We start from the raw sequence: 27,831 nt of genomic DNA on the forward strand, positions 1-27,831 counted from the left end.
AGAAACAATTTTTCTTCCCCTTCCCCCGGTTCTGTTTTATTTAGCTGATTTGTCAGCTTTTATTTAATTTTTCCCTATCTTTCTGTTAAATTCTCTTCGTCTCTGTTATCAGTTATCATTCATGAGGATTTTCCAGATCTGAAGAAGTGGGTCTGTCCTACTAAAGGTCACCACTTAATAAATTATACTGTTAGTTTTTAAAGTGCTACAGGACTGCTCTTTTGCTTTGTGAAGATACAGACTAATACAGCTATCTCTCTGAGACTAGTGTCTTACTGTGAGAGTCAAGAAGTCATTTCAATTCATTGTGGCTCACTCAAGATGGCTAGAAACTAAGCTGACAACCAGATATTGCCTAAGCTGAACTTTCCTGAACATGTTACAAAACAAAACAAAATAGTCTTCTCCGTATGCATCCTTGAAATAAGTTATTTTTGATCATAAAATGAATCTAAAATTGTTAAAATAATTGTTGGAGTCAGGTTAATTTGGAGAAAGAGAGGCGAAATGATTCGTTATACTTCTCCTGATTACTGCTGGACTCTTTCCCACCACAGTGCAGAGTTCTGGGAGTTCTAGTGAAATGTACCATAATGCACTTCAAATTGACATAGATTTGGTCAGGGACTGAAATGGAGATGCCTGAAGGTAACAATGCTATTCTAAGTAGCAGCAATAAGCCAACAAGTTATTGTTAAGAATCAGTTCAAATAATAGGAAGGATGAAAAGAAAGGCAAACAGCCTGCCTTTGCAGAAAACTTACAGCAGGCGGTAAATGACAAAGACGACTTCAAAACTCATTAGCATGTCTCAGAGTTGAAGCTCTCCCTCTTACAACAGAGCACCACTCTGAAAAGGTAAAGGATTACTTCGCCCTCCATCACCCAGATATGGCAGGACACATAATATTCAACACATATGGTTCTAAGAGATGCTGTTAAATACTCATGCTCAAGAATGTAAACTACTATAAGGATGGAGCATAAGCCTTAAAACAGAGCTGACTGCTTTCAGTCAGATTACTGACATTATAATGATTCTGATTTACGATTTAATGGCCGTGTCTACACTAGCCCCAAACTTCGAAATGGCCATGTAAATGGCCATTTCGAAGTTTACTAATGAAGCGCTGAAATACATATTCAGTGCCTCATTAGCATGTGGGCGGCCGTGGCACTTCGAAATTGACGTGGCTCACCGCCACATGGCTCATCCTGACAGGGCTCCTTTTTGAAAGGACCCCGCCTACTTCGAAGTCCCCTTATTCCCATCTGCTCACAGGAATAAGGGGACTTCGAAGTAGGCGTGGTTCTTTCGAAAAGGAGCCCTGTTGGGATGAGCCGCGCGGCGGCGAGCCGCGTCAATTTCGAAGTGCCGCGGCCGCCCGCATGCTAATGAGGCGCTGAATATGTATTTCAGTGCTTCATTAGTAAACTTCGAAATGCCCATTTACATGGCCATTTCGAAGTTTGGGGCTCGTGTAGACATAGCCAATGTGTTTCATTGTCACTAGTTTTATTTATCAATGGACCATGAGGTTACTGCAATCAGGCTGAACATCATGGCTCTCAATGCAAGTTGCATTAATTGGTCTGTAAATACTCTGCTGGAAAAATAATTTGACCTGGAAGTTGTTCAAGTTTCAATGTATTTTCTTGCTATTATACAAACACTCCTTATGTTTTATTGATACAGTAAACTCTCTCATATCCAGCATTCTATCTTCTGTAACTCTCAACTAACCAGCATTTTAGCCATAAGTAAATTTTAGTTACATTTTAGTCCATAAGTACAGTATAGTGAAAGTAAATACAAATTAATACATTGTAAATTAACAGCATACAATACTAGTGTTGGTAAATAAAGTACTGTGCAAACACTTTTGTTCGTTTTTTAATATCTAATTTTGTTTTTCTTTAGAGTTATACATTGCTAGATATACCTTTCTATTATCTGCAGTATTTGAATATGTTGCAACCTCCAGGTCCCAGGGCTGCCAAATATGAAGAAGTTTACTGTAACATGCATACAGTCAGTCCTTTATAGATTTACAAGGACCCCTTAACTCTCCAGACACAACAAAAAGTCCTGTGGCACCTCATAGACTAACACATATTTTGGAGCACAAGTTTTCATGGACAAAGACTCGCTTTGTCAGATGCACATCTCCAGACAGATTCATCGTTGCCAATATAGCTAAAGGAACAAACAAATCTCATTACAGGGTTTAAAAACTTAAAGATACAAATCAGCTTGACCTTGCTGAACTAAACCGCTATGACTGCTTGACAGTGCACTATAATAAGCAATAACAAGTCAGAAGCTGGGCTGGGGTCTTATTTTCCAGTGTGTGCTCTTCTGATGCAAAATAGTAATCTGCTGCCCAATTTAGAAGTGCTAATGTTTTGCTCCAGAACGTGACCTTATTTGACTGGAACTATGAGGTGGGTTCTCAGAAGAACAACCAGCACAGAAGTGGGGTAACAGATGGGTTTCAGGAGTTCAGGGGACCACCGAGTACAAAAAAGTAGAAAAAAAATTGATGAGTGGGGTGGACTTTAACACATTACTATTACCTTGCAACCTTCTAATTAGAAAAGCAACAAAATTACAGGTGTATTTTTCAGTTTAACGTATAAAACCCCATAAAAACAAACTCTATAGTAGGCAATTTAAAAAGTTATTACAGATGTGTTCCAATGGCAGGGTTACAAATTTATACTTTTAAACCAAACATTAGCTGGCATTGTGCATGTGTGCTTACAACGCTGCCCTTGTATGTCTGCAATCCCACTCATTTCAATGAGCCCAATGAAAGTTTGTAGGGTTGTATGGGAGTTAAAAGACAAAAATCTGACCTATCATCTTTGCTCATGTGTAACAGTGATACAAGGATCAAGATCACTTCTCTATTTTCAAACATTTCTATTTGGGACAAAGTACACACAAGCAGCTGCTGGAGGATTTCTGCGTTGCCAGAATTTAGTCAAACAGTTTTTAGCACAATCCACCAAGATGGAAAATGTGTTTGGAATTTGTCATGCTTCTACAATAATCAGCTTCATACCCAACAACATAGGCTAGGCTGAGTAGGATTTTAATTTACATTATCCCACTTAATAAACTTCAGACTGTAACCCCCCGCAAAAAGAGCAAAGTATCCAGTTTCTGACACCCACATTGAGAAGTGGCTCTGTGGAATTATTCTAGTAAAATAGTCTGGCACAGAATACTATAGAGAAACCCTTTATATTGCAAATAATATACCAAACTTTCCTCTGAGTTTCATTACTTTAGAGATCCCCACCAACTTCCCTGAGGACAGAATCTGTAGCCACATACACATATATATACAAGGGCTTTTAATTGGGAAGAGGGGTTTCATGACTCATCTCTAAAAATTCAGTCTATTTCCCAGGCAAATTCACTATTGTATCACATTTTCCAGTAAACCATCCAGTATTCAATGATTACATTTCTTGTCTCTCACATGCTACTTTTATACAACTTTATAATAAATTGGCTATGATCTGAAGAAGTGGGTCTGTCCCACGAAAGGTCATCACCTAATAAATTATTTTATTAGTCTTTAAAGTGCTACTGGACTGCTTTTTTGTTTTGATAGTATATAGACTATCATGGCTTTCTCTCTGTTGTAATCAACTGCTGTTGTATACTTTTCAAAGTGTAATCTTGTTGTGGGTGCTGTTAATTAACACAACTGCCTTTAGCTCCCATTTCAACATTCCAGCCATAAGTAGACAAGATGCATTAAATGTCCTCATGTCAGACATATAACTTGCCACAATTACTGCAATTTGGGTTCAGTTCTGCAAGTCTCTCATTTGTGACCTCCCACTGATGTTTGAGGAAGTTACATGTGCTGAAAACTTGGAGGATTCAATATTTTAGTTGTCAGCTCAGTCAATACACTTCTACACACAAAAATCAATATGAAATAATTTTGCTAAGATGTAGCCTTGACTGCCTATTGATGACATTTTGGGATACCTAAACAATAATAACTAAAAAGTTACAAGTAAACAAAAGGAACACCAACCAAGAGTCACCTAGAAAGCACCTAATCCAAAAATAGACTTGCCAAAGAACTGTATTAAAGTCAAAGTTTAAAGCCAGAAGGGACCACCATATCTTGACCCCTACTTTAACGGTTAGGTTTTAATATATGAAAAAGATCTGAAGAAGTGGGTCTGTCCCACAAAAGCTCATCACCTAAAAAATTATATTGTTAGTCTTTAAAGTGCTACAGGGCTGTTTTGTAAAGACTAATGAAGTTAGCCTCAACATTACTTGGGCTGTGTCTACATTACAAAAATATCTTCCAAGCTGCTTATTTCAAAGTTGAGCGCCTACACACACCCTACTTTGAAGTTAAATTTCAAAGTAGGGCACTACTCCATTCCCGGGAATGGAGTAAGGACTTCGAAGTTGGGCTCCCTACTTCAAAGTTAACTCGAAGTAAGAGAAAAAAGTGTGTACCCTCTCTGCTGGCTACTTCAATGTAGTGCCCAACTTCGAAGTTAGCTCCTAGTGTAGATGCACCCTTTGAAGTATAGTAATATCCTCCTAATATATGTAGGAAAACTGAGGCACGGGGTCCCACATTCTTGCAAGACATTAAACTAAAACTCAGGCTCAAGTCAAGAAATGATTTCAAAACATTAACAGAAAATCTGAGGGAAAAGTTGAAAATAGATTCTAGGTCTCCCAAATCTGGACTCGTGCGTGTAACAAGAGTCTTTTTCTTCTAGAATCTTATTCTTCCTCCCCTTTGTTGGTAGTATTAATTCCAATGATTGCCTTGGTGTGGTCTTTTTCTAAATGAATGATGCACATTCTATGAAAACTGGTATTAGATGTGATTATGTGCATATGTATGTTCTAGGTGTATAGTATGATATTCATTTGTAAATTCTTTACAAGGATTCCAAGCAGATCCGAGTGTGAGAATGTCTCTCTCATTCAGTGAACCTGTAAATCTCTTCCTATCCCATTATCACTAACAAACTAAGTTAGTAAAACCTACCTGTGTATTAGTACAGGTTGAACCTCTCTAATTGGCACCCTCAGACCCAACTGGTACCAGAGAGAGAATTACTGGGACCCTGGGGAGGTCAATATTGTCTAGCAGCCTCACCAACACTTCCACTGCTTACTAGGACATTCAGGGGTAAATTACAACTAAATAACAGCATACGACACTGAGAGCCACGACTGGTGGCTGGAAACAAACTTTATGGGACCACTAGAAACTTGGCCACATCCATAAATTAGATAATTCAGCTAACTAAAATCATGCTGGACTGCAGGTGTTGTCAGGCAAGAGTGTTCCGGATTAAGAGAGGTTCAACCTGTCATCATTTATTTAGCAGAGTAAATAGCAATGTAGCTGATGTTTGCAGAATAAAAAACATTTCATGCTTGAGCAGAGTTATAATCTAAATTTAGCAAGGAGAAGACAAGACAACAGTGCAGGGAAGGAAAGGTAGGGAAAAGTTATCGGTGAGATTAAAGTAAGGATTATAGGAAGAAATTGGTTTTAAGGAAGCATGTGCAGGAGGGTGAAGATGAGGATGTGCCTGGTGGATTTAAAGTAATGAGACAGTTCCAAGGAGAAACAGATATCCAGAATGCCCAGTGTAATGCTGGGAGTAAAAACTAGGAATGTTTATTTTAAAAAAATGGTGTTCATGGAAAGGATAGAATTTCCCTAGGAAGAGGTGCTTCTCAGTGAAAAAGGGAATATTTTATGGTAACACAAGAGAGAACAGATGGTAACTGGCATTTTCTGTTAGACACTGCAGCACCAGAAGGATGTGCCAAAGTAAATATGTAACAGGCACATTTCTCCTTGCAATTTCAGCTTTTCTGTCAGCAACAACTGAAGTGCTTACATTATGCTAGGATTTAAAAGCTGAATTTCTGAATGTCATATCTATAATCACAACATCAGAGTTATTACCAATAAGAGATGAGAAGAAGGTGAGGGGAAACAGTGTTCTCAATTAGAGTTTACTTTGGCACATCCTTATAGTACTGAACTTGAGAGCAAGCTCGGTCTCACATCAGTTTCGTGGGATGTGTTCAGAACACAGATGCAATGGTAGCCTGGCTTCATAAGAAAAAATGAGAAGCCTTGTTTAAATTTCTTCACACCCAGCTCAAATGAAAAAACATCAATCTGCTGAAGACTAGAAGAAAATTAAGAAAAAAATTACTTGTTGTTATAAGAGAAAAATAAACCATGCTATTATTTATGGAACATCCCATTCACATATATCGTGGTGCTCTTAATTGAAATAGTTTATTCAGAGAAGAAGCATTCAGGAATTAATCAATCCATGTATTCAGAAGGAGGAAAGTATTTTCAGTAGTCTGAAACTCTGTTTACCAAGTGACTTTTCTCTTAGCATACTTGCAGTAATTGGAACACTATTTGCCATGTTCTGGGTATGCAATCCCTCTTCTAGGTTTCATTCTGTGCTGTCAGAGAAAAATTCTCTCACAAGCTCCCAGGGACACAGGCTACTGAGCCTCAGCTCTGAGGATAAGATTTTACCTTTGTCTGGCTGACTATGGAATTCTAATTTTCCATCTGTAATACAAGAAATCCCAAGTAAAGTATATGTATGATATAATCCATTAATTTTGCCTATATCTAATTGCTGTTTCCTCAACCCTACACCTCATTATGTATCTCTTAAGCCAAAAGCTGCACCTTACTGAACAACACCGTTACCCCTGAAGCAAAATTTCCTGAGAACTCTGGCTTTTAGCAGTTAATTAGCCCAACCTTTTTCAAGGTAAGAATAATTACCAACTGCAGTTAACTATGATGTAATGACTGTGTGTTTTTTACTGTGGAGTTATAACATGCTTCACAGTCCTTCTCACAGTAAGTTTTATGGCTATAAAGCTACTTAAAAAAGGATAATTACAGGTCTATGGGCTGTGTTAAAAGTAATTTCATTACATATGTATAATAAGGATGAAAAGATTATATTATAGTGCATAGTTTTAAGGAAAGATTATAATTAGAAGAAATTCTTAGATGCTATCACATGCATGCATTCTAGAACCTAATTATGGCAAAAACATATTAGGTAAAGGTTATGTTGGATTTTGCCTGTGTAGGAGAATGTTTCTATCTACAGTTCCCAGCTAGTACAACCCATGGAGCGGAAGACCTGAAATCCCCTATCCCATGGGGCAGAAGCCAGATGCAGTGCACTGCAGTGGTCATGTACTCCCTACCGACCCCACAATTTTTGCCAGGGGTTCTGACCCCACTTAGTTGCATGTTGGCACCACATCTCCTCCCTGCACAAGAGCTGCTGGAGCCGGCAAGCTGGGAGCTACAGCTGGAAAGAAGCAGTGGCAAACAACTGGGAGTAGCCGGGATAGCCACTTCTTTTGTTGCTGCCTTCCCCACTTGAGCTAAAGCAGGGGCCCCTCCTCATGGCTCCCAGACATTTGATGCCGCCTCTCTAGGGGAGCTGAAAGCTGCAGGGAGGGGCTTCTGAGGGTAAGAGAAGATGTGTCTGTCTGAGGTTGCTGGGGGTCTGACTCAGGTTACTGGCGGGGGGAAACCTTCAAATTGTGCCCCCCAAAAGGCTCCAGCCATGCCTGACAGAAGGCCCTAGTCTCACTACCAGGGCCCAGGGCAGATGACCAAGCCCCCCACTCACCCCAGTCCAAGAGACAAAGAATAGAGTGGGGAGTGGGGACCTCCACAAGCTGCACTTAAACTATGAAAGAACCACATGTGGTTCACGAGCCATAGTTTGAGCACCCCTGTACTGTAGCAATAAACCAGGCAAGGTGCTTCTGACACATTTAAGACTTCCAAATTATCTCAAAGAACGACTGTAAAATGATCAATGAGATTAAAACAAAGATCCTCATACATTCACTGTATCAAGTGTAAATACAGCAGAAGTGCTATGTAAAGGTTGTTCTATAGCAACTGGTTTTCATTACAGTACAACTGCAATTTCTTTAAACAAAAATACCCGTACAGACCTTTCAGACTGTGTAAAAATAGGCTCCCTGTTTTTGTTCCCTTATATCAGGAGTTCTCAAACTGGAGGTCACAAGGTTACTGCTCAGGGTGGTTAGGCTCATGAGCTGTCAGCCTCCACTCCAAACCTCATTTTGCTTAAAGCATTCGTAATAGTGTTAAAAACATTTTTATATTTAATTTATAAGGCAGGCTGAACTCATAAACTTGCTGTGGGAAAGGGGTCACCAATACAAGAGTTTCAGAATCACTTCTTCATACCATTTGCTTCCAGGACATTTGTACCTGATCATGTACTATGATAATGATTTTTGCATAACCTGCAATTGCCACATTATTCTGGCCCGTCACTACTCTGACAAAAAAAAAAAAAGGTTCATTTCACTTGTCTGAAGAAGAGAAATTATTTCCTCTCTTATGCTTCAACGGTTTGCTCTGAAATATCTTGTAGGGGTCAGTCCCACGATTGATACTATTAAATAATTATATTAATGAGTTGGATAATAGACAAGAGAGTATGTTTATAAAATCTGCAGATGATATCAAATTGGGAAGGTGTGCAAGTGCTTGGGAGGACAGATTTAAAACTCAAAATTACCTTAACAAATGGGAGAATTAATCTGAATTCAAAAAGATGAAATTCAATAAAGACAAGTGCAAAGTACTTTTAGGAAGGAAAAATCAAATGCAGAGTTACAAAATGGGGAATAACTGTCTAAGTAGTGCTTACAAGGACCTGGGGGTTAGAGTGGATAGCAAACAGTTGTTAGTGTGATACAGCTGCAAACAAGACTACCCTGAGATAGGCCCACTCGATTATGAGAATTTGACTTTATGAGGAGTTTCATTTAATACCCCTACTTCGGCTTACGAGGCATTTCTTCACATTTATGATGACCGATTTGGATTTCGTGCGCCTTGCGAGCAGCTGAGCGCCACGAGATGAGAGCCACCATGAAGTCGTCTTCGCAGTTGTATAGTTGGTGTGTGTTGCGTTGAGTTCTCCTCTCAGAGTACTCGTGGTTTGCTAGTTTATAGCAGTGATACTCTCATGCATCATGCCCCCTAAAATGCAGGAAATGCTAAAAAATCTAAGTAAGGCGCTAGAAAAGCCAAAAAAAGACAGAAAAGCCATACCTTTAAGTGTAAAAGTGGATGTGATAAAGCGTATTGATGAAGGACAGCGTAACAAAGATGTGATGCAGGCACTCCATTTATCTTTGTCTACTGTGTGTACTATCTACATGCAAAAGGAAAAAATATTGAAAACTGCTGAGACCGCTGGTGGTGGTGCAAGTTTAACAACGTTGTCTTTGAGTAGGCACCCCATTATGCAGAAACTTGAGAAGCTTTTGTTGCAATGGATAGAGGATTTGGCGAAACGCAACACGACTCTTAGTTTTCTTCTCATAAGAGAAAAAGCACTATCATTGTTTGAGCGATTGAAGGCGCAGGCAACTGAGGAGGGTGATGAGACGGCCAAGGATTTGAACTTTAAAGGCAGTAATGGATGGTTCGACTGCTTCAGGAGGAGGGAACACTTGCATAGCCTCAAGGTTACAGGCGAGGCAGCATCCGCTGATCTTGCAGCAGGCAGTGCTTTTCCTGAAAAGCTGGAGAAGATTGTCAAAGAAGGCAGCTACACTAACAAGCAGATTTTCAGTATGGACGAGACTGGCTTGTTTTGGAAGCAAATGATGTCACGTACCTACATCTCCAAAGACAAAAAGCAAGCCAAAGGACATAAAGCCTCTAAAGACAGGTTAACGTTGTTGCTTGGTGGCAACGGTGAGGGTGATGCAAAGCTCAAACCTTTGTTCATATACCATTCAGAAAATCCACGGGCTTTGAAAGGTATCAATAAGATAAGCCTTCCAGTGATTTGGCGTTCAAATAGAAGTGCATGGGTGACTCAACAAGTGTTTCTAGACTACGTGCAGAGTTACTTTTGTCCTTTGCTCGAAAAATACTTCACAGAAAATAACCTAGACAACAAAGCACTTTTAATCATCGACAATGCTCCAGGCCATCCAGCAACAATTGTTGATTACGGTAGCAATGTTCAGGTTGTATTTTTGCCTCCGAACACAACATCTTTGCTACAGCTGATGGACCAAGGTGTCATTGCTACATTTGAGGTTTACTATATGCAGCTTGTGATGAAATATCTCGTTGATGGTTTGGACAAGAGTGACAAGGTGACAGTCAGGGAATTATGGAAAAATTACAACATAAAAATGGCCATTGAAAATATAGCAACTGCTTGGGACAAAGAGACAGTGAACACTATGAATGCTGTTTGGAAAAAACTTCTTCCTGAGGCTGTGCACGACTTTCAAGGTTTTGAATCGTGAAGAAGACGATCTGTGATGACATTGTACAGCTGGCAGCGAAAGAGGTATTCATGAGGTCAACAATGAAGATGTGCAAGAGGTGCTGGAATCTCACCCTGAAGACCTGACGGATGACGAGCTAATTCAACTAGAAGAAGAGTGTTTGAAGGAGGAGGCTGAACATTTGAAAGAAGAGAAATTCAACAAAGAGGAAGAACCAGTAAAAGAATTTGGCACGAAACTGTTACACAATTTGTTCTCCATTATCAATAGTGCTTGTGCTTTGGTGGACGGAAACGATGGCAATTTTAAAAGAGCTTGGAAAGCTAAAATTCTCATGAGAGAATCGACTGAATGTTACAAACAACTGTATGATAGAAAGGTGCGAGAAGGCAAGCAGACAAGTATTTTATTGTTTTTTCATCCAGCCACTTCTGCTGCTGCTGCTTCTGCTTCTGCTGCTTCCGAGCCTCAACCTTCAACCTCTGGCATCTCTCATCCTCCCATTGCAATGGAAGAGGAAGAAGACAACGTTGACGATCCAGAAATTATGGAGTGCGAAGAACTCAACCACTCTTCATCTTCCTCAAGTTTGCCTTCATTTTTTACTCCATTCTCACCAATGCCACCATCATCAACCACCGAACAACAGTGACTCTCCTTGAAGTCTCCCTCACCTCATCTTCTCACCTTTCCACACGATGTCAACTTGTTCGCTGAGTGTGATATCATTTGCATTGTTTTCATTGATTTCTTTTCTCTTTACTATTCTGTTCTTTTTTGCATTAAAGGTTGAATTACATAAATATTGAGTATCATATGTATGTTTTGTTTGTGAGCATAGTCTTAAGTGTACGGTGTGCAATAGCTATGAAAGAGATTAATGAGAGCAAGTAAACAGCCACAGTATAGAGTAATTAATGAAGAGAAAATGCCTTGTTAGGTTGGGTTATGATAACTAATATTAACTCTTGGAAATAATTGTGTTCATTTTAATGGGATTTGGTGTTGTTTTAGCATAAATGGGTGTAAATTTTGGGGCTCAGGAACGCATAACATTTTTTCCCATTGAAATTTATGGTAATTACATTTTCCACTTACGTAAATTGGCTCTAAGAGGGGTTTTTCAGGAACGAATTACCCTCCTAAGTTGGGGGAAGACTGTAAACTCTTTCATATCCAGCAGCCCCAAGATCAGGAGGTTGCTGGATATTCAAATATTCTAGATAACAGAGTTATACCTAGCAATGCATAACACTAAAGAAAAACAAGATTAGATATTAAGAAACAAACAAAAATGTATGCATAGTACTTTATTTACCAAGAACAGTAGTATTGTACACTGTAAACTATACTGTATTTGCTGTATTCATTTGTATTTACTTTCCCTATACTGTATTTTAAAGTTTACTTATAGTTAAAATGCCAGTTATTTGAGAGTTCTGCATGATTGAATGCGGAATATGAAAGAATTTACTGCAATATGATTCTGGTGTGTATTAACAGGAAAGTTGAATGTAAATCACAGGAGGTAACTGTCCCTCTCTACTCCATACTGATTACGCTCCAGATCAATTCAGTTGTGGGCACCGGAATTTGGAAAAGATGCAGACAAACTGGAAACAGTACAGAGGAGGACAACAAAAATGATATGGACAAACTGGGGCGAGTTCAAAGGTACGCAACAAAAATGACAAAAGGGTTAGAAAGCCTGACCTATGAGTCTCAGGCTATGTCTACACTAGGTAAAGTAAGTTGACTGCATATATGCAATTCTAGTCTACAGCAATTGCGCAGCTAGAATCACCGTATCTATGCTCGGCTTACTTGGCTGCCCTTACTGAAGAAGGTCGATAGTTTCTTCCATCGATCTCCCTTACTCCTCACATCTGAATGAGTTTCTGAACAAGTTTCTGAACTACCAGAGAGGTAATATCTACCAAGTGCTATGACTGGTCAGGGACACAGAGCCAGGAATGCATTATGCGCCTATCATGAGGCCAGGACAAACATGCAAACCATGTATATACCTTTGCATAAGGTTTCTATCATAAGTGTAAAGATATGTGTAATGATTATATCTACTGATGGATTTTAGTATACTGCTAGTGGGGATTTTACTGAATCATGGAAGGTTCATGAAATTTTCAAACAAAGAACGTCATGATACTTTCAATTAATGATTAATAAATAAGAATACACCAGGTTAAACACTGTGGCTACGTCTACATTAGCACACTATGTCAAAGTAGCCTATTTCGAAGTAAGAACATCGAAATAGGCTACTTCGACACGTATCGTCTACACATCCTCTGGGGTTGGTGCCATCAATGTTCAACGTCGAAGTAGTGACGGGGAACGTTGAAAGGAGCTGTCCCGGAAGGGAATGTGGAGCGTCCACACACACAAGCACTCCCCATCGAAATAAGGGGCCGGCAAAGCCTTCAGGTGGGGTCACAGGCTGGACTAGCCCTTCTGGGGCAACAGCAAGCCGCTCCCTTAAAGTGCGCCTCCCAGACACACTTGGCCTGCACAGCACGAGGTCTGCAGAGCTGACAACAAGTTGCAGACCCCATGCACACAGGCAGCAGCAGCAGCCAGAAGCCCTGGGCTAAGGGCTGCTGCACATGGCAACCACAGAGCCCCGCAAGGGCTGGACAGAGCATTTCTCGACCCCTCAGTTGATGGCCACCATGGAGGACTCTGCTATTTCGATGTAGCAGGATGTGGATTGTCTACACATGCCCTACTTTGACAGTGAACATCCAAGTAGGGCGCTAATCCCATCTTCAGATAGGAATAGCAATTTCAACGTCTCACCACCTAATGTTGATTTCAACGTCAAAATAGCGCACAGAGCGCGTAGACACGACGTGTGCTATTTCGATGTTGTGCCAGCTACTTCGAAGTAGCCAGCTAGTGTAGACACACCCTGTGAGTGGTTTAAAAAAACCTACTTTATTGAACAAAGAAAGTATGATGCAACTTAAAAGTCCAACCCTAAACTAAAAAAAAAGTGCTGAGTACATTCAGATATCTTGCATATGATAAAGTGATTTTTACCCACAAAAGCCTATGCCCAAATAAATGTTAGTCTGTAAGGTGTAACAGGACTCCTTGTTGTTTTTGCAGACACAGACTAACATGGCCATCCCTCTGAGCTTTGTTTATATGAGAAGAATCAAAAATGTTCTCTGCATCTTGGGGTGTTGGATGGCAATAGAAAAGCCTGCCCCTTGGGGCTGAAGAAATTAAGGCATTTTTCCTAGTATTCAATGACCTCAGGATTATTTTGTGGAGCGCTGAGTGAAGGGCCTGTTCCTTGAAGTTGATGGCGAAGACCGTATCCCAGTTTGCAGTTTTCAGAAGGAGAGGGCTGCAGGAGAGGTTGGGGCAGTATCCTTGAACTTGCTGCCACTGTGTTCACTAAGGGTGCTTACTTCATCATCCTCAGCAGCTGTGCCAATAAGATCCTAGACACTTCCCTGTTGTCTCTCTCCTCTTTATCATGCTTAGGAAAATCTTTCCTCCTTTTTTACCCTTTTGCAGGGAGGCAAGCATGAAGTCAGTACCTGTCATCATCTCTTGACCATCTTTTCGTGTTATATCGTTGGCCTGACATTCACTCACAGTTAGCATCCCACTGATCTCCATAATGCGTTCGGTGCTACAGGGAAAGAAGCTCGTACTGCTCATTGTCCAAATCACAGCCTCTATGCCAACGACAAGATGTTGTTTTGGAATTCCATTCCTGTAGGCTCTTCTCAGTTGTGGGTGAGTTTAGAGATGGTAAGATGTTCTTAAATTCTTCCCCATTTGTTCAGAACCTTTGCAACTGCAGTGAGAGTGAGTTTGTTGGCAGGTGAAATGTTTTTTTGGTGCAACTGGAGGAGATGGTTCACAAATGCCTATGCAGGCTTTGGATGAGTGATGGGCAGTGTTTCCTGTAACCTGAGTGCTTGTGTGGCCACTTAAGTAGAGATTCAAATTCTGCCCAGCTGATTAGTAGAGCATCCACAGCTAGGACTGTTGTTTCTACTGGTGGTGCATATTCGCACATAATTCAGAGCACACAACAAAATTTATTCTGCACATAGATGTAAAAGATTAGAGGGAACATTAGTGGTAGGTGGCACAGGCAAGGATGGCCAGAAAGGACAAGCCATTAGTTTCCTGTGTATCTCTGTAGGTTAATGATGGGATGGGGAGACGAAGCAGGCTAATAATTGCACGTGCACCTCCAAGGGCTGTCCTTACTTTGAGAAGAATGCTACCCTAAGGTGCATTGCTAAAAGGCAAAGATCATTTCTGCTCAAAAAGGTAATCAACAAACCAGGCAAATGTGCTGTGCAGTTTTCCAAGGCAGTGCCCCATTGCTGGTACAGGAATGGCAGGAAACCACAAACTATATGGGCAGCACCAAGAGAACTGGACTGCCACGCAATCTCTGTGCCAAATTAGAGTACTGACTTTGATGTAAGCTCTAATTTTTAACATTGGTAGATCAGCGTAAAGTCCACTGCAAAGTAAACAGAATTTTGCAGTAATCCAAAAGGGAGAGGCGACATCATCAAAATCTCTCTCCGTTCCGAAATGTCTGTTTAAACATGAGTTCTGTGATTTACCTCATAACAAGAGCATAAGAACATAATATAAAAGCATAAGAATAGCCACACTGGGTCAGACCGAAGGTCCATCCAGCCCAGTATCCTGTCTGCTGAGAGTGGCCAATACCAGGTGCCCCAGAGGGAGTGGACTGAACAGATATCGATCAAGCAATCTCTCTCCTGCCATACATCTCCAGCTTCTGACTAACATAGGCTAGGGACACCATTCCTTACCCATCCTGGCTAATAGCCATTAACGGACCTCACATCCATGAATTTACCTAGCTCTTTTTTAAACCCTGTTACAGTCCCAGACTTCATAGCCTCCTCTGGCAAGGCGTTCCACATGTTGACTGTGCAGTAGAAGGCACACAGGTAAACAGACAAGCTGACTCAGGTAGCCAACAATGCAGTACGGGATACCAGTCAAAAAACAGCTAGATATAGAACAGTTGTACCAGGATGGGGATATATTCACACCTACTTTGTTCAGGGTAAACTCTTTCTACACCTCACTATGCCCACTTTCAAAGGCAATGTATTAACATGGGTTTAAATCAGATGATTCGCAACAAAAAATTGTAAATGTAGACACAAGCCACTTTATCACAAAATAATTCAAGTTCACCAACAGCAACTTTTAACACAGATGAACTGTTTATACACTAGGAAAAAGTAAGTTGCTTTGTTTTTGAACATTCAGGAGCAACATGGGACAAAACAGAAACTTTTTTTTTTTTTTTGCCAGTTCTACCTTTCAATCAAAACCTGAAAATCCATTGAAAGGAAGGGAGTGGTGTTACTGGAGTGAGCCCCACTGCTTAAATGGTTTCGTTTATGTCTGTAGATAAATATTTCCTGAGCCAGCATTAAGTAACTACACAACTGTCTCACTCACAAATTATTCCTATTTTGGGCCTAAATAACATTTGTCCGGGGAAGGAGGGAAGTATGCCAACCAAAATATGGCTGAGTACAATAAGACTGACTTTGTAGCCAAACAGAGTATAGCTCCAGAATGTTCCCTGTGAAGAGTGATCTCATCTCACAGCTCAACTGCATGAAAGTATGGGAGGAAAGAATGGCCTGTTTCCCTACCGCTACACAATTGATCAACAATATCCCTGGTGAGGATTATGTTTCAGTTGCATGCCAATAGCAGCAGCAGCAAAATGAAAGCTGAGTTCCAATGAACTTTGCCAGACTTGGAGTCTGTCTTATCCTTCTCAGTTTGTTCAGTTATGCAATAAAACTTGGTCATTAGATATGCTTGCTCAGCAAGGGACACCTTGTTTGAATGGGTACCATCACACATTTCGGGCTTAGCAAATAGCTGATGAGACAAAAGTTTAACGTCATATCTCCATTTAGAATCTAAAACATAGCCAGTTAGCTATCCCCAACTTAAGAGACTATGTGTTGTGAAGCACCCTGCAAAGGACTCTAGTTTTTTTATTGTGTCTCAACAAAAAATGGGGACAAATCTTTAGTGGATGACTGTTACAAATGCAAATAACTGTTACAAATAAAAAGCAATAATAAATGTGATCAGAAACATGCATAGCTTGGAATATGCAATTAGGTTTGAGTGGAATACTCAATCAGTTACCAGAAGCAGAACTGTTATATGCTAGAAGTTGGTTAAGGGATAGAAATGTACAAAACTAGCTGTGTTTACCTCTGCTCCATATTTCCCTATGTAGCTAAGCAGTGGGGCCTGGCAGAAAAGTATAATAATGCATACAGAGATGTTGCAAGAATCCTCCAGAGAGAGTTCTCTCGGAAACTGCCATAAAGCTACTTGCTAATCCTTTGGGAAGGTTCTTTGGCAGATAGGGTCGTTACTGTCCTTTACACAGCCAGAGCATCAGTACTCCCCCAGAAAGGAGGGTGGATGGGGAACAACCCCTGTGGGGGCAGGAGTTCCTTGGTGAGGAGGGAGCTCAAGAGCTGCAAGGGCAGGAGCTGTGAGAGGCAGTCCCTTGGCTGCAGGAGACAGGAATAGGGAAAGGAGACAGCAGTGAATTCGGCCCACCGCCATGCTCCCCAGCAGCAGCAGGAAATAAAATGACTTGGCTCCAGCCTACTCTGCCAGATCTCAGCCATGTCGCTAAGGAGAGGGACTCTGACAGAAGCAGTGGGACTGCTCCCCACACTCACTGACAGCAGGAAGGTGAGCGACATGGCTGGAAGCTGGCAGAATAGAGCAGAGCAGGCTAGGTCTGGGTCACTGCTTCCCACTGCCATCACTGTGTGAACCCTGCTGCCAGCGCCAGGCCCCTCACTGTTCCCCTAAGCCATGTCACTCGGAGAAGGGGGCTTGAAGGAAGGGGTGGAGTGGGAGAAGGTTGTCCCAGGACATGCACTGCCCTAGGAATGGCCCTGCTGGACACAGCCTGAAGGGGAGCCAGCCAGGGGATGGAGATGGGGATAGCCACTGCAGCTGACACAGCCCCGTACACATCGTGGAGATCACAAAAATTGGGATAATTTGGTACCCCTAATTTCATGTAGCTGCATATTTTGTGTTTGGGCAGGGACAGCCCTGCTGGCAGACCTTCTTTTTCCTAGGGATGTAAAATGCTGTTTAACCAGTTAATCAACTGAAGGGAAGACAGCCTGGGTAGCAGATCCACCCCAGCCAGGGCTGCCCCCCAGCTGCCTTCTCTGCCACCCCACTGCGCACTGGGGATTGGGGCTGCTCCAGCCAGGCTGGAGTGCCCCCATGGCACTAGCTGGGCTGCAGCAGCTTCCCCAGTGGGCTTCCCCTCCTGGCCACTGCAGATGGGGGCTGCTCTGGCTGCACAAGAGCAACCCCTTCCTGCGGCAGCCCTGCAGGGCTAGAGTAACCCCAAGGCCACTTTAGCATGAGGCATACCAGTTAAACATTAACATCCCTGCTTTATTCCATCCCCACAAATGGTAGAAAGCTTTCCTGCACCCATCAGCTATCACTTGTGCTGGGACCAAAGTAGCACACAGGTGAGCATCACGGAGGCCCAGTTTGAAGTTGCACACATGCAGGAAATGCACCTTTGCATCCCTACTCTCCCTCAGGAGTGAAATATCAGCTCAGTGGTTCCCCCCTCCCCCCATGACTCTTTTAAAAACATGCATCTAGATCCTTTGCCCCATCTCGAATGCCCCCTCCCACTCTCCAGCCACGCTCACCATGTTCAAGACATTCTCTGAGCTATGTCCTTGCCAAGGGACAGTGAATGCACAAAGAATCACATCTCCGTTTCTTGTCTTTCTGCAGCTATGGCTTTGAGGGGAGCCCCCTATACACCAGTGGAGTGCCGCCACCAAATGAGGTGGCGACCCAGGCGGAGCAAATATTTGCAGGTGCGCCAATCCTCTGATGCCACAGAACAAGAACACAGGATATGGAGAGAGACAATAATTGAAAAATTCAAATTAGATAGCCAGGAGAGGAAGCATGGAAAGGACAAAATTCTAGAGGACCAGGAATAAGGGATTTAAGTGATGTAGACAAAACAGAGGTACTGAAGCCCATGATCATGCTGGAGGACGAACACATGCTCATTCCCTCCTGCAGCCCATATAGAACTGCTTCCCCAAACCCCACCCACACATTCCTTGCATCTTCCCAGCCTGCTGTGTATCCCATTCAGTCAACTCCTCTGGATAGGTTGCCAAGTGCTAGCTAGAGTTACACATAGCTCTGAGAGCTTTCATCAAGTGAATGCTCCTCTCCGTGTTATGTCCCTATCAAGAAAGCATTTTTTGTGTTGGTTATTGCTGTTTACTAAATACTTACTCTCTAAAAGAAAATCTTTATTTCCCTCTGGCACATGGTGGCAATCTGCACATTTACAGACTACAGACATGGCCAGAAAGCAATCATCCAAATTTTCATTGAAGGCAGCAAGTTAATAAAGCATGGCAAAATGCGGTATCGAAAAACATATTCATGGTGAATAGTCTCGGAGTGCCTCCTAGGCTCCCTGACTCAAATAGCCCCTCTTCTCCCTTTTGCTCCTCTAACAGCCCTTGTATCTGGCTGCACAAAATCAGGTGCCAGGTGATCCACCTCTACGCTCCACCCTTAGCCTCACAAATATTATACAGCAGGCTGCAGTGACCACAGGAGTATTTTCCTCACTGAAGTCTAACCTGCCATAAAGGAAGTGCCAGCAAGCTGTAATCTGCCAAACACATTCAACGTTCATTCTGCACTTGCTCACCCTACTTCTGTAGCATTCCTTGCTGCAGTCCAGGTTTCCCATGTAAGGCTTCATGACCTATGGGAGTAAGAGGTATGCTGGGTTTTCCAGGATCACATTAGGCATTTCAACTCCCACCCCCCATTGGAATCTCCCAGTCTAGAAATAAAGTCCCTGCTTGTAGCTTTCTGTCAAGGTCAGTGTTCCTGAAGATGTGTGCATCTTGCACTATTTCTGACCATCCCACATTGATATCAGTGAAATGACTGTAGTGATTCACAAGCATCTGCAATACCACAGAGAAGTACCCCTTTTATTGACATACACCATTGCAAGATAGTTCAGGCCAAAAGTGGGATATGCATGCCATCTGCTTTCCCGCTGTAGTTAGAAAACCCCGCTGCCACAAAGACATCAGCTATTGCACACACATTTCCATTGTCGTAGGATGCGATTAATGGTCCTGCATACTTGTGTGAACACAACTCCCACTGTTGATTTCCTGATGACAAACTGCTTCATGACTGATCAACAGCAGTCTGGAGTTGCCAGCTTTCATCTACCAATTTCCAAGCCTTTCTCCACTGAGAAAGCAAGTCTCATTCTGGTGTCCTTGCTCTGCAGGATAGGGAGGGAACTCCACACAGTTGGAGGAAGGTGGCTATGCACGTACAAAAGTTCTGCAGCCACTGCTCGCCATCCCAGACCTGCATAACAATGTGATCCTTCCATTCTGTACTTCTTCCCTGAGCCCAATAGCAATGGCCCACCATCTGCAACTGCTTCATGAATGCCCAGTTTAATATGGAATTGTTTTTTTCCACAGCACATAGCAGGGCAGGCACCACAAATTCCCATTCAGATTTGAAGGCCATTAAATACTGCACGATCAGCTGCACAGTGTTCAATGATGATAAAACTAGAGAGCAGTGCAGGATTCATGCTTTCAAGCAGAGATTGTGGGTGCACAGTTAACAGGGGCTGTTGAAAAATGGTGCAAAATGTAGTTGGAAGTCAGAAGAATGAGGAGACACAAAACACTGCACTGAAGCCCTCATCCCTGATATAATCCAATACTCCCCAGTCCTACAGCTCCTAGCTGCAGAAGGTGGCAAGTTGCACAGTGGGATAGCTATCCATAGTGCATTGCTCTCTCTGTTAATACTAAAGCACCAAATGTAAATGCTTCCTCATGAGACAAGATGTGTTTTGTTAACATGCACAGACAATAAAATTATAGAACTTTATGATCATTGGCATCACTTGTGTCATCTTAACTCTATAGTGGAGAAAACAGCTTCAAACAATACCCACCTCAACTGTTTCTATTAACGTCATCTTCACTGGTAATTAAAAAAAAATGCACCTCTCCCTGCAAATGACACTCAGGTCTTAATGAGCACCTAGCTTGATTTAAACTGCACGCCTCAAATTTTGGCTTTTTTTTGTGGCAGTGGGAACAGTAAAACTAGTGTAGAAGCAAAAACGTAGCACTGTAGTAGAAGATGGAACAACAAACCACCACAACTGGTCCTTCTCTGTCCATATAATTAAGGCCGAAAACAATGTTTTTCGTTCATATGTAGGATGCTACTTTTTGGGAGGTTCTTCACCCTAGGATGCGTGGCCAAACTTACTGACCCTCTGAGCCACATACAACAATCTTCAGAAGTTTAAGAGCCAGGGCACACTTGCCTGGGGCTGGGGCTCAGGACTTCAGCCCTGTATGAGGCATGTGACTGGGCTAGGAGCATCACCCTGCTTCTGCTGAAGCCCTAAGCAGCCACTGCTCCATGGTAAGGCAGAGGTTCCAAGCATCCCTTCCTGCCTCCTCTGCCCCCTGGCCTGGTAGATGGAGAATGGGTGGGTACAGAGGGCTCTGCAAACTGCACTTTGGCCACTCCCATCCAAGGCTAAAGAGAATTAAATCACACAATAAAAATCTTTTACAAAATTTTAGATTCCTATTCCTAGTTTTGGATGACTTGGGGTTACAGACCTCTCATAAAGTTAATTCAGAGTAATTCTGCTAACAGCACTACCTGCCTCTGATTTCTCTGTTCTCCTGTTTCTTTTTGGATCCAGAGTCCTTTTCTGCCCAGAGACAGCAGCAGAATCTTAGGAATCCACTCTCACTCACTAAAGGGCTAGTGAGAAGTGAAGAAAAATGTTAGCCACACTTACAGGGAGGCTCATGTTACCCTCCATTAATAGTAAGCTGGGCACTTTTCTAAACTGATCTGCACACAATACGCACATGAAATAGGATTAAGCTGGATGAAACTACTGTACTTTGCTACTTACTGCTTACTCCTCTCTCAGCGTGTGCAAGTAATTTTCATCAAGGGCTACAAGAAACTGGGCTTTGTTTGTCACACTCAAAATAAAAAGAGAAAATAAAAGAACACCCAGCAAATCATTTGTTTTGCAATTGTAAGGAGGGAGGCTAGTGAAGTACCAAACCTCTGGAAGTCTTCAGTAAAGTTGATAATGAATGCATACATTGGAAGGCTAAAGTTGGTCTTTAATGACCATGAATGGGAGTATGATTACAAGATGTCACTCACTGGATTAAAAAAAAAAAAAAAAGAACATGTACAAAACTTGACACTAACAGAAACATCATCATAATAGCTTTCTCCAGAGGAAACAATTCAATGCATTCCACTCCAGTATTCACAATCAAAACCCTGAAAGTTGTGTTAAATGCACTGGTGAGCAACCTGTGGCCTACAGGCTGCACACAGTCCACTGCAGCTCCTCCTGTGGCAACTGCTGCCTCCCAGCCCCCAGGCACCTCTTGCACACTGGGGCACCAGAGCCCACACTTCTGACTCCTCCCCTCTGCCCCAGAAATTACAGACCATGTGAATTGCCTGGTTTGTGCTCCATCCCCACTCTTCACCCTCCCACCCAGAGTTGGAATGCTGTGAATCAGCTGTTTGCAAATGTTCAAGCTCTGGGAGGGAGGAGGAGTGAATGAGCAGATTCCTGGTGCTCTGAAAGAGCTGGGAGGGAAAGGGAGAAGCGGTAATTGTGGGGCTCCAGTGCACCAGCGTGCGAGAGGTGCATGGTGGAAGGCAGGCCCTGGGCTGCTGCCGTCCACTGAGGTGAAGGAAGGCAGCTCATGCTGCCCACTCAGGATTCACAGTTGCCCATCCCTGGCATAAAAACATGAAACTGCTGTGGACTAGAAAATAAAACAAACAAAAATGAAAGTGACCCATCTTTTGTCAGAGCCCAGACTGAGAATATAAGAAGTAAATTAAATGTTCAAATGTATTTGTTTTAATGAGAGAAAGCCGCAAGAGCAGAGTCCACCTTGATAAGCATGAGGTTTAGAGCTGGCTGGAAAACACTTTCCATCCCACCAAAAAGAAAAAAGAAAAAGAAATAAAAATAAGCATTACGAATCATGACAAAATAGCAACGTTTCAAAATTTTTGACAACATTAAAGAAAACATCAAAAGCCAGCCTACATATTTTATTTGGACACACCTGAAATGCTTCCACTTCAATCCTTCGTGATTTTCATACCAATTTCTTAACAAAATGTAATTTCAGAACAAAACTCTCAAAACTTCTTTTTGTTCCAAAAATATCCCCAGGGGACATTCCTGCGTTTCTGAAAGTCCCCTGCCATTGTTTGAAAGGTGGATACCGGTGCAATTTAGAGACAAATTCCGGCGCCACTGGTAATTCACACCACAGCTGGTTTTCAAGAGAAACGGGCCCTACCACTCCCACCCCGGCGAGACCGAACTACAGGGGCCAGCTCAAAGGCCAGCTTTGTATTGGGACTGTACTGCTTGTGACTCGCGGCCCCAGCAGGGCACCTCCCAGCGGGGTGCGCTGGCCCTTCTGCAAGCGCCTGAGTGAGGAATTACGGGAGAAGGTTACAGGCGCCCAGATTCCCGCCCGTGGGGCGGCGGCAGCAGCAGCAGGAGCAGCGGGTCTGGGCCCCGGCGCCTCCCACGCAGGGCTGCGCCGCTGGGGCCCGCCAGCTCGTCCCGGGTGGGACCGCCGCGCCCTGCCGAGCGGTCGGCGCCCTAGTGCCAGCAGCGGCAGGAGCCTCGCGCCAGGGCGGGAACCAACCTTCCCCCAGAGGCTGCAGGTACCTGCGAGCCGCCCGGGCCTGATCCGTCCGTGGGTCGCTCGCGCGGGCCTGGCCCTGCCCGCCGCACTCCGCTCTGCCGGGGGGGGAGCGGTGGGATGGGTCAGCCCAGCGCCGCGGGCAGAGCCCGCCTCACCGCCGGAGCACGCCCGCCACGGGGAGGAGAGAGCTGAGCACACGCCCCGCCCGCCAACGTGGGGATCGGAAGCAGCCGCCGTAACAAGGCGAGGGGACCCGGCATCCCCTCACTGGGGGCGGGGCCGCCCCGCGGGTGGGCGGGAGCTGCAGGTCCCGCCTTGCCGCGCGGAGCCCGGGAGCTGGCGGGACAGGGCGCACGAGGGAAGCTCCCAGCGCCCGGAGAGGGGAGTGAGGCGCCCACGCGCGCCGCAGGGATGGAGCTCTTAGAAATGCAAATAGTAACAGCTCCGGCTGACCAGGCCCTGGCAAGGGCCGGCGCAGAGCCGCGTGTGGGCTCCAGTGGGCTTGCTGGCCTGGGTGGCAAACCGCGCCCCGTGCTTCACTGCAATAGTCCCTGCCTGCTGCGCGGGCTTTTCCCGCTTCTCCGCGCAAAGCACTTCACCAGAAGCGCTGGGGGAAGGCAGGTCCCAGACCCACCCCCTCTGCAATCCCCACCACAGGTTACTGCCTCCAACCCCAACCATTCCCACCCCTCTGAATCTCCCCTGTCCCGGGGGTGACGTGAGCCCACCCTTCCAGGCTGGCCACCAGGCCCCAGCCCCAGCCTTCTCTGGGGCGACCAGAGACAGTGGGCAGTTTTGGGAAGGCCCTGCTTTCCCTTGCCTACATTACCTGCCAGGCATGTATTTCCCAGTAGTCTGGAGTGGCCAACCAGTTAGAGTCAAAGAGCCAAAACAGCTCTGGATAGAGTGGAAAAGAGAAGTTACTCACCTGTAGTAACGATGCTTCTTCGAGATGTGTCCCCGTGGGTGCTCCAAAATAGGTGTCGGGCTCGCCCGGCGCCGCAGATCGGAATTCTTCTAGCAGTTTCTATTGGATGGCACGTGCGCCGACGCGATCTGGTCCCCACCAGTTCCTTGACCAACCACCTCGGATGCTCCTGAAAAACACCAGACAGAGATCCGAAGCGGGGAGGATGGGCGGGTGGTGGAGCACCCACGGGGACACATCTCGAAGAACCATTGTTACTACAAGTGAGTAACTTCTCTTTCTTCTTCGAGTGGTCCCCGTGGGTGCTCCACAATAGGTGACTACCCAGCAGTAACTCAAGTAAGGAGGTGGGTAATCGATTCATGTGCAGCTTGCCCCCGAGAGGACTGCTGTCGACAGACGGGTATCCTCCTCGAATACCCGATGTAGGGCATAATGCTTGGTGAAGGTGTCGTAGGATGACCGGGTCGCCGCTCTACAGATGTCTTTTAACGTGATGCCCTTGAAGAAGGCTGTTGATGCCGCCACTGCCCTGGTGGAGTGAGCCCTAGGCGGGGCCAGCAAAGGGGTCTCTCAAAGCTCGTAGCACAGTTTTATACAGGAGACAATGTGCTTTGAAATTCTCTGTGAAGAGAGGCCTTCCCCTTTTGACCTGGGAGCGAGAGACACGAGGAGCCTGTCCGTTTTCCAGAAGGACTTAGTTCTGTCTATGTAAAAGGCCAACGCCCTTCTCACGTCTAGGAGATGTAGGCGCACCTCCTTGCTGGAGCTGTGAGGCTTCGGGTAAAACTATTGGTTCGTTAAGATGGAACTCCGAGGAAACTTTTGGAACGAAGGCTGGGTGTAACCGTAAGGTTACCGCCTCCTTTGAGAATACTGTGCAGGGCGGTGTTGCCATCACTGCTGCGAGCTGACGTAATCGCCAAGGAGGAAGGTTGTTTTCATCGTAAGGAGTCGGAGGGGTACCGTGGCTAATTGTTCGAAGGGTGGTCCCGATAGCGTGCTGAGCACCAAGTCCAAATTCCACGACAGTGGAAGCGGTTTTCGAGGAGGGTAAATGTTTACCAGTACCCCTTCAAGAACCTTGTGACGATAGGGTGGGCGAATACAGTGGGCCCTTCCTCTGTATGCCGAAAAGCTGATATAGCTGCGAGGTGGACTTTTAGTGAGGATAGAGAAAGCCCGTCTCGTTTGAGGTCCAATAGGTATTCTAGTATTACGGTTATAGGAACGTCAACGGGAGCTAACTGCTTGGCGGAACACCAGGCTGTAAATCGAGTCCATTTCTGTTCATAAGTCCTCCTGGTGGAGGTCCTTCGGCTACACTCCAGGACTTGTTGTACTCCCTCCTTACACGTGCTCTCTAAGGCGCTGAGACATGGATTAACCATGCTTGTAGGCACAGACCCTGAGGGTGCAGGTGCACTATGGACCCCTGAGCCTGCGTGAGTAAGTCTGGAGCCACCGGTAGGGGAAGTGGTGGATGATCCGACATGCGCAGAAGCAAGGGAAACCATTGTTGCTGGTCCCAAGTTGGGACTATAAGTATCATGCGAGCTCTCTCCCTTCTGGCTTTCTGCAGAACCTTGTGGATAAGCGTTGTGGGGGGAAACGCGTAGAGTAGAGGGCCCTTCCTTGAAATCATGAATGCGTCCCCCAGGGACCCCCACCCTATTCCTGCTCTGGAGCAGTACTGGGGACACTTCTTGTTGTACTGGGTGGCAAACAAATCAACTTGGGGAAACCCTCATATACGAAATATGCGCCGTAGCAGGTCAGAGCGGATCTGCCATTCGTGCGTGACCGCAAAGCACCTGCTCAGCTGATCTGCCTTCATGTTGTGAGCGCCCAGCAAGTACGAGGCTTTCAACGTTATGTTGTTGGTAATGCACCAGTTCCACAATCAGACTGCTTCCGCACATAACTCACGGGATCATGCCCCTCCTTGTCGATTGATGTAGAACATAGTGGAGGTATTGTCGGTATTGATCCCGACTACTTTGCCATGCAGGTAATCTCGAAAATGTGTGCATGTGTTGAACACTACTCTGAGCTCCAGTATGTTTATGTGCAGTGTCTGTTCCGCAGGGGACCATAGCCCTTGCGTCACCTTGCTGCCAATGTGCGCTCCCCATCCTATGTGGGAGGCGTCGGTAGTAAGAAAGATAGAAATTTGTGGTTGGTAAAAAAGCACCCCCCCAGCAGATTCTTGGGATTTTCCCACCACGCTAGGGATCTGCGTACCTCCGTCATGGGCGACACTACCCTGTGGACAGTGTGGGATGCTGGTTTGTAAACACTCGCCAGCCAATGCTGCAGGCTTCGCATGTGTAACCTGGCATTCTGTACCACAAACGTCGCTGCCGCCATGTGCCCCAACAACTGCAGGCACGTTAGGACTGGCACCGTGGGGCTGTACGTCATGACTTGCACCAGGGAGTTGATGGCATGGAAGCGGGCGTCGGGCAGGTATACTCTTGCTGTGATAGAGTTTACGCGTGCCCCTGTGAACTCTATATCTTGTGTAGGTTCGGTCTTTAACTTTGCGAGGTTGATAACTAGGCCTAGCTAAGTAAACGTGTTCGCGGTGACACGCATCATGTGTAAGACCTCTGCCTTTGAGGCCCCTTTCAGCAGACAGTCGTCCAGATATGGGAAAATAAACACCCCCTGTCTGTGCAGGTAGGCTGATACCACTGCCAGGGTTTTGGTAAAGACTCTGGGTGCCGAGGATAGGCCGAAGGGAAGAACCCTGTACTGGAAATGTTCCCTGCCGACCGTGAAGCGGAGGAAGCATCTGTGTGCCGGGTGGATTGTTATATGAAAGTAAGCATCTTGTAAGTCGAGGGCTGCAAACCAGTCTCCATCGTCCAGTGCCATAAGTATGGAGGAAACTGTGATCATCCAAAAGCGTTGCTCGTTCAAGTAACGGTTGAGGCCCCGTAGATCCAAGATCGGCCTCCAGCCTCCTGTTTTCTTCTCTGTTAGGAAGTAGCGTGAATAAAAACCTTTCCCTTGGAATTGTTCCGGCACTCTTTCCACTGCCCCTAGGAACATGAGGTGATCTACCTCCTGCTTGAGCCTCGCCTCGTGGGCAGCGTCCCTGACATGAGGCCTGGCGGGAGGCTTCGTCGGTGGAAGTGACTGGAAAGGGATCGTGTAACCCGTGGCTATAATTTCTAGCACCCATTTGTCTGTGGTGATCTTTTGCCATTGGGAGTGGAACGGTTTGAGGTGATGATGGAACATGAGATGAGAGTGGCATTGAGCGATGGTGTTGATAGTGCACCCCCCGACATACCCATCAAACTTGCTGTCTCTGGGCCTGCCCCGAGGGTGTACGGCTTTGTTGAGAACGTCGCCTGGGAGTCCTGTATTGCTGCTGCTGTTGATGGCGCCCTTGGTCGTAGCCTCGCTGATATTGAGCACACTGTGGTTGGTAAGCATAGCATCTTTGCTGAGGATAAAATTTCTTCTTCTTGTATGGGGGAGTATTAATGCCCAAGGTCCTGAGTGTGGCCCTCGAGTCTTTGCTGGAGTGGAGGACCGAGTCGGTTGAGTCCACAAACAGCTTTTGCTTATCAAAGGGAAGATCCACGATCTTCGCCTGCAGGTCCCTGGGGATACCAGATGTCTGG

At 44.8% G+C, this 27,831-nt stretch overlaps 1 protein-coding gene and 1 long non-coding RNA gene across 2 annotated transcripts in view; one reads left to right on the forward strand and one right to left on the reverse strand.

Annotated features, from left to right (window-relative positions):
- Window positions 1–23,443, reverse strand: part of EPHX1 (epoxide hydrolase 1) — a 44,207-nt gene extending 20,764 nt beyond the window's left edge. Inside the window, exon 1 of the mRNA XM_074989879.1 lies at window positions 23,289–23,443. The gene's annotated coding sequence lies outside the window, so the exon portion shown is untranslated. The remainder of the gene's footprint in view (window positions 1–23,288) is intronic.
- Window positions 6,670–19,206, forward strand: LOC142011055 (uncharacterized). The gene is made up of 4 exons (XR_012644948.1): window positions 6,670–6,825; window positions 11,946–12,052; window positions 13,925–14,149; window positions 18,242–19,206. It is a non-coding gene; the product is annotated as an uncharacterized LOC142011055 (long non-coding RNA).
- Window positions 23,444–27,831: the final 4,388 nt, after the last annotated feature.

Source organism: Carettochelys insculpta, chromosome 3 (assembly GCF_033958435.1).
Source record: "Carettochelys insculpta isolate YL-2023 chromosome 3, ASM3395843v1, whole genome shotgun sequence".
Taxonomy (NCBI): domain Eukaryota; kingdom Metazoa; phylum Chordata; order Testudines; family Carettochelyidae; genus Carettochelys; species Carettochelys insculpta.